This window comes from Echinops telfairi, unplaced genomic scaffold (genome assembly GCF_000313985.2).
Source record: "Echinops telfairi isolate 266 unplaced genomic scaffold, ASM31398v2 ScPeMD7_70;HRSCAF=299, whole genome shotgun sequence".
Lineage (NCBI taxonomy): Eukaryota > Metazoa > Chordata > Mammalia > Afrosoricida > Tenrecidae > Echinops > Echinops telfairi.
Window position 1 is genome coordinate 11,473,885 of NW_022103968.1, and position 10,710 is coordinate 11,484,594.

General features: G+C 48.8%; 1 pseudogene; it reads right to left on the reverse strand.

Annotated features, from left to right (window-relative positions):
• Positions 1-502: 502 nt before the first annotated feature.
• On the reverse strand, positions 503-1,463 carry LOC101664212 (annotated as a pseudogene).
• Positions 1,464-10,710: the final 9,247 nt, after the last annotated feature.

Consider the following 10,710-nt stretch of genomic DNA (forward strand, 5'->3'; position numbering starts at 1 on the left):
ATATCTCACAACCAGTGTGCAAAGCAATGTTGTTTTTTTTCCAGGGAAAATGAAATATTTATTTCTCAGTCATCTTTTGAATGCACTGTCCGTAATGTCACAGGCTTAATTTAAAAGGTAATGATTAATAACACTCCCAAGATTTCACAATTTCAAGGCTAAGGTTCTGGTTAAGGTAACACAATTAATATAAATGAGCTTTTACAAAATTGCTAAAAGCAGTCTGGGCTCCTAAAGTAAAATATAAGTGGCCCAGACTCTAGACTTAGCAAAGTTAAGGACACGTTGGTACTGTAACCGTCAGAGAGATAGAGGCATCTCTACTGCAGATCAAAATGAAGTACAGATATGTTCACCTACCACATATAAGCTTTGGTCATTCGCAGGCTAGTATGACTAAGGCAGCATATGTCAAGCACCAGCATATGGAAGTGCAGTTAGAGGTGCTAGCAGACATGGTGGCAGCAGTGGCCAGCCCGGACGGAGCAGGGGGCTCAACACATTAGTCGTCTTCTCCTCCACAGAGCATCAGGAGGGTTTTCTTATAGTCCCCAGATGTCTCCCCCTTAATCATGGAACAAAGAGAGGTGGCAAAATTCTTCCTAAACTCCATTCTTATGTTAAACAGATCGATCTCACTCTGGGAAACCACCACTCTGATGAGGTATGGTCATCGGTCTGCGTAGCATGGGCGAGGGTGTCTGCCAGGTGGGCGGGTGTACTTCGAGTAGCCTTTACAACAGCGAGTAGCAGTTGCTCCCAATTTCCAGAAGTCTCCCGGTCAATGGATTCCTCCACTGGAAATCCTGACATGGTCATGTATTTGTCAAAGACCCTTCTCAAATGCGACACACTTCGAGTTCCAAAGATGGTGATAAACTATTCTTCACCCATCCCCCATTTGAGTTCCCCGGCTTAAAACAAAACCTGAGCATCTTGCTCGACTGGGGCTTCATCCAATCCAGTATCAGGGTCTCGACGAGCCTGGCGGAGAGCCACCAGCATTCTCTGACGTGTCCCCCCACCACCCCATCTCCAGGTTGGAGCCGTAGTCTTCTTCATGAACTTGTTTTTTGGCTCTCAGTTCTGCAGGTGTGCTTGAAGCAATAATTGCTGTCAGTACTTTTTCATCTGTCCCAGCTAGCATGCTTCAGTTCATAGGCATCGTAGCGCTTAGAGGGCATCATCAGTGCTACAATTAAGTTTTCAAATTTTCCAGTCAGTTCTGATTTCAGGTCATCCAAAAGATCCCGGCCAAACTGCGTTTTAAAGGCCTCACTGAGCACGACGGCGGGATGTCAACAGAGTCAGGATGGTCTCCTCATCGGTACCCAGGCCTTTCACTGCTTTTCGAAGGGCTTCTGCATCGGGGGGCGCTCATCAAATTCAGGGAAGGCAGTCACTGTGCCTCTGAGAATCTGTGCCATGGCGACTGCTCCAGTCCGAAGGTGATGGAAATCTAGTCAGAGGCACCCAGAGGCTGAGAACCAGGTGGACGCAGAGAATCCCACTGGGTGACTGGCACTCGGGACTAGGCTGAGATGTGGGCCGCAAAGCAATGTTTTAAGTGAGATCCAAGAAGAATGGCTCGACTTTGGTTCTAAATACTTTTGACGCAATATTACTTTTCTTATGAGTCCTCCATGGGCCCTGTAGCTCTGCGCTTGACAAGCAGTGGCGCCGTAGTGGCTGGTGGTCACCCATTGCAGTCATGGAGTGTAATGACTAGCGAATCAGTGTTTATGTTATTTTAGTGGAAAATCCATGCACCATTGGTAACGGATTGAAGGTTAAGTGACAATTTTTCTTTGCAACCACTCCGACTGGGTACTCGGTGATCCAAAAACTGGATTAACCTTTAATTACCCTCAGCAATCTCTCACCCCCAGACAGCATTACCACTCCTACCAGTTGTATTTGCATAGGCCACTTAATGAGAGAAACATCTGTTTGCATATTTGGTATCATTACTATTATGCAGATGAATAGATAGGCACAATGCAAGAGGCATCCCCACTAAAGTCTCATTTTCTTTCTTCTTTTGGTGTTTCTCTGCCTGCCCCCACTGAGTCAGCTGGACTTGTATTAATTAGAATTAAGGGCTGCCGAGAGCCAACTGCCTTGTTGTAGAATGTACACATGCAATCTGATCTGAAAGCTGCCAAAGCCACATTGTATTCAATGGGGGGAAACACCGCTGAGTCTTACAAAATGTTTACTCCATAGCCGTGTGTGTGTTTATGGGCTTTATACAAAACCATGTTTTTCTCTTTTCAGTCCAATGAGAGAAAGAGCCTTTGTATGGCTATTTTTGGAAACACTTGTCTTCACACACAGCTTTCCTCTGATGGATATAGAAATGCTTTCTATATGGAGGAAGACCATTGGAGAACCGACAGAGTCCTTGAGGCCAAACCAATCACACCCTTACTTCCCAGTGAGGCAAGCAGACCAGCAGGGCTCGCTGACTTGCCTGCAGTCATCACAGCCAGCCGAGAGGGGGCTGGGGCTGGGGGCCCGAGTCTCGGGAACACCACCCTGTGTGCCTCGTCCATTGCGCTGTGCCTCTGATCTTCAGGGACCATGTGCTAAGACACTCCCAGCAGCCCCTAAGCCCATTTCCTGCAGTTTGGTAGAAAAAAAATCTATGTGCTTACCTCTTAGAGCCAGTTCAAAAGTACACGTATATGGGTTACCCGTATAGAACACATGCGACCGAGACCATGTTTATATTGACACCCATGTTCTGATTCAGGAACAGACACCGCTTTTACTTCTGCCCTCGTCCAGAGACAATGAACAATATCGAAAGTACCAGGGACTGCCAAAAGAACAAACCAATCCCTCCTGGAAGAAGTACAGCTTCATGGCTCCTCAGAGGCCAGGATGGCGAGACTGTGTCTCATGGACTTTGGACATGTTGTCAGGAGAGACCCGTCCCTGGAGAAGGACATCATGCTCGGTAAAGTAGAGGGACAGCCAAAGAGAGGAAGGCCGTCAGTGAGAAGGAGTGACGCTGTGACTGTGGTCTTGGGCTTCAACATAACGCTCATTGAGACGGCGGCGGCAAAGGCCCTTCTGCTCTACTTTGGGTCGCTGGGAGTCAGAAATGAGCGGATGGCACCTAGCCACAACAACGAAGACAGGGAACGATTTTTTAAGAAAGATTTTCAGAGTTTTACTGCTTTGTTAGATTTCCCCCCAATTTCACTGCCCCCTCCCCAAGATGTTAAAGAAAAAGGCACCGCTGCTGTATGCTTTTAAAGCAATCAGTAAAGTCCCAGTTGCTCACTGAATCTCAAACTAGGTGATCAGACTCCGGGAGCCACCACCATCACCTTGAGAACTGCCAGCTTGCCAGCAGCTGCCAGGGAAACGGCTTTAGAGCGCTACCCCCACCCCATGACTGTATTTTCTCATCAGAATGAAGAAAATTCTTGGCTTTCATTAGAGCGTCTATCCTCATTAATTCAAACTAGATGGTGATGGTGCTGAAGGGCAGCCAGATTAACTAGCGAGTACTTTGAACCATAGACATTAAAAAACGGGTGTGTGGGGGGGGAGGTACTATTCTTGCTTCTATGGATGTTCTACAATTAAAGCTGGGCTGTGGTGCTCAAAGTGGGGAGGGGACCTGCCCAAGTCCAGCGGTTTGTGATTTTGTACCTGTTCTTCCTGGGCAAAGGTGGGTTAGGACATTATCGGGAGCCGCTTGTGCTCTAAATGTCTTCAATGCTATCCCTATACTCTTGTGTCACCTTATGCAGACACCCTTTATTTGTGCGATCCATTAAGTGACAGGCATTTCTGAGAGAACCCTGGATTATTATCATATATAGATTAATAAGGGTTTCCCGTATTCCTTTGGTTGAAATGAACATACTATGGCAATTTAATTTTTAAAAATGCCTCCTTGGACACGATGTGGAAAACACCCCCACACCAATCAATTGTTATCATCCTTCCGACTGAGCTATGATTTAAATCGTAAGACCATCTCAGGTACTACGTCTCCTACTGACGGCCTGGCAGAAAGAGTTTGCTACCAGGTGAAGACGAATCTACCCACTGACGATTTAAGTACTGTGTGCGAATCCTGGGACAATGTCGGCATCTATTGATAATATTTGTTGGATGACAGAAGGGGTGGGGTAGCATGGGGCCTGCTAGCCATTTTTAGGATCCAGAGGTGTATGCTGTTTCCAATGACCTGAGTTCAAATTCTGGACCTCAAGGCAAACGTTTACAGAGAAAAATGCCACAAGACCTTCTTTTCCTGCATATAACATGCAGAGCATGCGAGGAGACTAACATGCCAGCAGGTCACCAGTTTGCACTGCTCCATACAACAAGCATATTATTTGCATATAATGCGGTACTTCATTGACTTGCAGCAGTAACCGATCGATCATGTATCTTCTGGCTGTCCAATATGGGCTCCTAACCACCCTGCAATGGCTGAAGTTAATGTGTGGAATTAAAAATCTGCAGTTTCATTTCCTCCTTCATGTTCATGTCCTGACAGTTGGGTTTCTAAAGTACACTGCTGTTGTGCGCTTCGAGGCTCTTACACCTCCTCTCCCCCTAAACTTGATTCTTTCCCTCTGCTTGGTAAAACCTTAGTCTCCTTCTGTAAGAGGTTCCTGTTCTTGCTTGACGGCCGTGGACCTCTCTCCCCTGCGGGCCCTGTCACCCCTGCTCCTGTCTTCATCACTGCTTATCTTCTGAGCAACTTGGGGCTGAGGGGGGTTTATTACACATTTGTGTGCATGTTGTGTGTCCCCCCCTCCGCCCCCCACACACACACCCGGGGCCCCTGCTCTTCATCAGTGCTTGCAACAAGACTTAAAGACTAAGCTGATAAAGATGAAGTTGTGTTTGGGCCCTAGGGCTGGTCTAGGTCACCAGGAGGGGTCACTGTTGGCACTTGCTGTCATGGCGACAGCCTAGCTATTGGCAGCGGTAGGCCCTCTTCCAACAGGGCCTAGTCTAATTGTAGACCCCCTCCCCATTTCCCCCCAGCACCTGTTACGTTCCCCACCTCTTTCCCTCCCTACACTCTTGGGAAGTGGAGAGAGGCTGAGCCAGAGGGCGAACCAGCAGAATCTTTTACTTTAAAAGAACAGCTGGGCCGGGGCACCCTGGGAAACGTAGACGGGGAGCTCGGGGCCGAACACCTTGCAGAAGAACCCACAAATGCTGCTGTGCAGAAATTGCTGGCCCAGCCTGGCTGCTTCTGGAGCGAGCCCTGCCATCTCCAAGGTGGCTTGCGAAAACACCAGAGAAGACGTGGACAGCACCCCGAGCTGGTGGGCCCACGTTGGAAACATCCACACCCTGTGCCTGCTTCTGAGTGCAGCTGGGCAGGGGGGCTTCTGCAGATTCCCCTTGGTAACATGGCAGCTCACCCGCCTCAACCGAGGGGAGAGCCGTGTCTTGTGGGTCGCATGGAAGAGCGCATGGCCTGTGTCCCACAGCCAGGGTTTCTAAAGGACAAGTCATTAGGAAGGAGTTCAGGACACCTGTAAGGGGCCAGACCTTCTGGGCCCATCCTTTCCAGCAGCTGTTAAACTTTTTCTCTTCATTTATTTTCCCTTTACATTTTAATCCAAGGGCATTTTTATACCTTAGTAATAAATTAACATTTCAAAAGTACTTTAACCTGCTGAGATGGTTCATTCTGCTAATAGGGGTAACGCTGCGGACTCGAATAATTAGTGTAAATTGCCTTTGAATAGCAGAGAGCTGGGAACAACTTTAACTTGCTGGGGCTTAATGCCCTGCCTGTACAGGATGGAGAGTCCTTAATGGGGCCCAGGAAAACAACTAATACCTACAAATCAAAGGAGAAAAGCCGTTTTTGATGCATTTGTCTGGGAGTGTGAGTTTTAAACTAAATTGTTAACACTTCCTCCCTGCTGAGGGTCATGGATTAGTGAGGCTGGGAGACTCTGAGAACCTTTCACACTGGCCAGGGGAGGCAGCCATCCCAAACACAAGTGTTTTCTTAACCCTAATCCCTCCCTCCCTGGGCAGGACAGCTCTCACATTCCCCTCTAATTAGGTGAAGAATTAGGAGGTGGGCAAGGCAGTCAGGGATGAGGACAAAGTGATTAGTCCTCTAGGGATCATGATAGGGATTTCCAAGGACTGCGTTCCTTTGCGTGATAATAACCCGTCTCTTCTTTCGACAGAAAGCCCTTCCTGCAAACCTCCAACATGTAGCAAGCTGCAGTGAGGCTTATCTGCGGACACATTTGGGGCAGCTGGTTTTTGTTCTCCTCTGCAATTGTTTGATTCCGCCCCCCCCCTCCACCCCCTCTGTCTCATCCAGCACCATCCAGGGCCATTTCTGATCTGACTTAGGTTGGCCATGATTTGTGCAATCTATAGAAAAATCTAATAACCTAGCCCCCAAATTGCATTCACATGTAAATGCTGTGTTCTGTGAAATGGAAAGAAGGCCGTGTTGAGGAGCCTCTGCGATGAAACCATTTTAACACGCTTTCTACATATGAATCGCCTTGTTTTTCCTTTTACAGTCAGGGTCTTTAAGATAGTCTTCATTGGAGTGTGATTTTAAATTGCAGGTCGATTAATAGGCCTTCCCAGCTAGCTTCCAATTTTGGTGATATCAGCAGCCCTTATCCTGTGCCTAACCTGTCCACGCAGACTCCCGGCCACCCTCGATGAAGATCCCAGGTGACCTGCCCGTGGGGTGTTAGAGCTGTAGTCTTTACAGAAGCAGACTGCCTCATCTTTCTCCTGTGGAGAAAGCTGTGGGTTCAAACTGTCGACCTTTGGATTCACAGCCAAGTGCTTAACCAATGTGCTACCAGGGCTGCTTCTAGCAGCCTTTATTCATGACACATATCCTAGGGCTACCTAGACCTCAGGACCCCTGGTTGCATAGTGGTTACCCATTGGGCTGGGATCTGGAAGGTCAGCAGTTTGAAACCAAGGGAGAAAGAGGAAGCGTTCTCCTCCCATAGAGTGACAGTCCCAGGAACACACAGGGGCAGTTCCATCCTGTCCTGTCGGGGTCGCTGTGAGTTGGCATCAACTCAATGGCCGTGAGTTGTTTTGTCTTCTTCTTCTTTTGGGGACCAAGACCTCTAAACGAGTGTTTTTCTATCTGTCTGTCTGTCTGTCGCTCTCACACATACACACCTCTAGACAGGTACCAAAAGCAGAAAAAGTCTCTTTTATGTAGTCAGTCAGCACAGCCTGCACAAAGGTTCTCTCTCTTTTGCCACTTGATCTGACTTGTGTACCGAGCAGACTGCTCTCATCTTACCGAATACACGCTCAGGTGAAGGACACATAGGATGGAAAGTGACCCCAACTAGTGAGCACACAGAATGTCCTTCGAGTCCTTTGGGGGTGGGGGTGGGGCGTCTGAAGACCGGAGGCACTGTTCCGGCGGTCCTTTTAGAAAGGCAGGGGAGGAGTTTGGGAAGACATGGTCCGATGGGGACCTGCGGCCAATGCTCCCAGCTTCCTTCACCCGCTCCCACCGCTATGTCATTGACATCTCAGAGGAGCCAGGGCAGCCGGCTGGGCTCTGCACTGCGGAGTTTGGCGCAGCTGGCCAGGGCAGGCCACTGCCACCGCTTCCTCCCTCTAAGGGCACATCACATTTTATTTTAAAGCAAACTCCTTTGAAATCGAAGTAAGTTTTCCTTCCACGCCTACAGATGTCATGGCTGGCTTTAAGGTGCGGTGCTTACGTAAGGCCTGATTACTCTGTACAAGAAAGATCACAGGGCACTAGCCGGGGTTCTGTTGCCTCTTGATCTTATCAGCTTTTGTTTCTTAAACGGCAGAAAGATCTAACGCCCGAGATGGCTCAGGGTTTGGCTCAGACAATCGCTGTACTCATCCGTCATTGTCACCAGGGAGCAGAGAGGAGGCGAACGGTCTAATTTCACCCATGCCCCTGCCCTTCTTAGGCTTGGCCGCCTTACCCTGGCTGCGTCTTTGCTCGTTTGTTTTCATGAGAGGAAAAGCGACACCCTTTACCTGCTGACATTTCACACAGCGTGTTAGAGAGCTCAGGGGTTTGCTTATGTTTAAAATGCTTAAGAACTGCAGATAAAACCCACTTGGAGTCGATTCCGGTACTCGGTAGGATACAGTCCCACTGCTCCATAGGGTTTCCGAGACTGTCAGTTGTTGGTTTTTTAAAAATCAGTTTATTGGGGGCTCATACAGCTCTTATCATAATACATACATACACGCATACATACATACATTGTGTCAAGCACATTTGTACATTTGTTGCCATCATCATTTTCAAAATATTTTCTTTCTACTGGAGCCCTGGGTATCAGCTCCTCATTTTTCCCCTTCCTTCCCCCATCCTACCTCCCTCATGAGCCCATGATAATCTATAAATTGTTATTATTTTTTCATGTCATACACTGACCAATGTCACCCACTTTTCTGTTGTCCAGACCCCAAGAAGGGGGTTATATGTATATCATTCTGTTCGGTTCCCCCTTTCTCCTCCCACCATCACCTTCCCCTCCTGGTATCTCTACTCTCATTATTGGTCCAGAGGGGTTTATCTGTTCTGAATTTCCTGTGTTTCCAGCTCTTATCTGTACCCATGTACAGGCTCTGGTCTAGCTGTATTTGTAAGGTAGACTTGGGATCATGATGGGGGGGGGCATTAAAGAACTAGAGGACAGTTGCATGTTTCATCGAGACTCAGTCTTTATGGGAGTAGACAGCCTCATCTTTCTTCTGCAGAGTGGCTGGTGGGTTTGAACTGCCGAACTTGTGGTTTTGCAGCCTAGCACTGAACTCACGGCATCATCAGGGTTCCTTCCATAGTCAAAGAGTAGATGGGACCTGTGTATTAGGTGGGATGTAGAGCAGCCATGGGAAGCTCCGGGGCATAAGCAGAAAAGGCTGATAGTTAGAATTCACTCAGGTGGAAACAGGCTTGATGGCAACTGGTTGGGTGGTTTTTCAGAAGTGACTTAGGGTCCTGCATCAGGATGTCTGCAGGCCTGGGGAGAACCCGTGGCCTAACTCTCTGTGGCCATCCCCGGGTTGGACTTGGCCTGGGCCACCCATAAGGGCCACGGGAACTCTCAGCAGAAGGGACACAGCCCCGCCGAGCAACTCAGATCTCACTTCTTCGCCTTCCAGCTGCCTCCGTGGGGCTTTTTAAAATGGTGCCAAGAGCGTAGAAAGGGTGCCTAGGGTCTGACCCGCCCTCACCTGGGAGCAGAGAGCTCCTGGGCCGGATCCACAGCTGTCCAGGCCGTCTTCTCGGGAGACGTGCAACAACCCTGAGGTTTGAAAACAGAGTCCCTGTATCCATGGGTGGTCTCCATCGATTGGCTAAAACCAAGCCGCTGTTAGGAAGAACTCCTGGGTCCTAGTAGTAAACTTGTTCAGGACACACGGAATGCAGCCGGAGAGAGCAGCAACGCAGAGGAAGAGCCTTTCTCTTCCATCATTACAAGGAGCTCAGCTTGTTATCACGTGGTCGCTTAGTTACAAGTTCAAAGTGGCGGGCGCGAGCCTCGCTCATTTGGGATGACGGACCAGAAATCGGGGGTCCGAAGGCCTTTCCCCCCACTTCTGGGCAGGCAGGCATTGGTATGCGACACCCAGCCTGAGGACTCTCTCAGAGGAAGGCGTGTCTGATTATTCTCTAAAACCAACTCAGAGAAGTTAATCTCATTGCACTTCTTTTTATTCAACAAAAGAGTTGGATGTTTCCAAGTCTAATGTGACTATAATGTTCATTAAATGGACTCCTTAACACCTTTAAATGGATTAACTGCACATCTTTGCAGTCTAATTATATCCATGGCATTCAAAAAAAAAAAAGACAGATCTAACTCAGGAGGCGATAAGGCCTTCCTTGGCCGACTCTGGGAGAGAGACGGTGCTAAGGGGGAGTGATGGTTATCGGTGGCTGGTGTGTGTGTGTGTGTGTGTGTGTGTGTGTGTGTGTGTGTGCTAGAAGGGGTCTATGTGACAACACACAAGTGGGAGGCGCCAGTGCTGGGTGTGCTGGAGTTCTCTGCCCTGTGATTTCCTTTAGAGATTTAGAACCTGGCCCTGTGGGTGCTGGGCCCTTCTGGGATTGCTGTACCAGGTACCCCTGCAGGCTCTCCTACTTCAGCCTGCCCAGCTAATGGCTTCCGGCTGTCCCAGACAGCACTTAGATAAGGGGTAAATTATGGACAGCTCCCCCCACCCCCCGCCCCCTCTGCTTGGTCTCAGACTTCTCTGAGCCCCTTGAACACAGCTCTTTCTTCAGAGCAGCTAAACTCCCTCCACTACCCCCCTTCGTTCAGAGATCAGCTGTTTTCCCAGGTGTAGGAGACACTGGCTGGCCCAATCGGTAAGGCACTTGACTACCAACTGAAAGGTGGGCGGGTCAAGACCAGCCAGAGGCACGTAGGATCTGCTTCCGTAAGGATCACAGCCTTCAAATCCCTCTAGAGGGCAGGGGCTGATGGTGATGGCTGGTTGGGGGTTTCCAGATTAACTCGTACCTTCTGACAGCAGGTTCCTCTGTTAGGCTGTGCCTGTTTCCTTTGTGCCGGGAGACGGTGGCCATACAGGGCTGAGGCGCTCACTGGTGTCCCCTGTGGATGCTGTGGCGGAGTGAATTTTTTTTTTTTTCAGTTTTAATAGCTTTATTGGTAAAAACTTCACGTATGATTTAATTTATTTATTCAA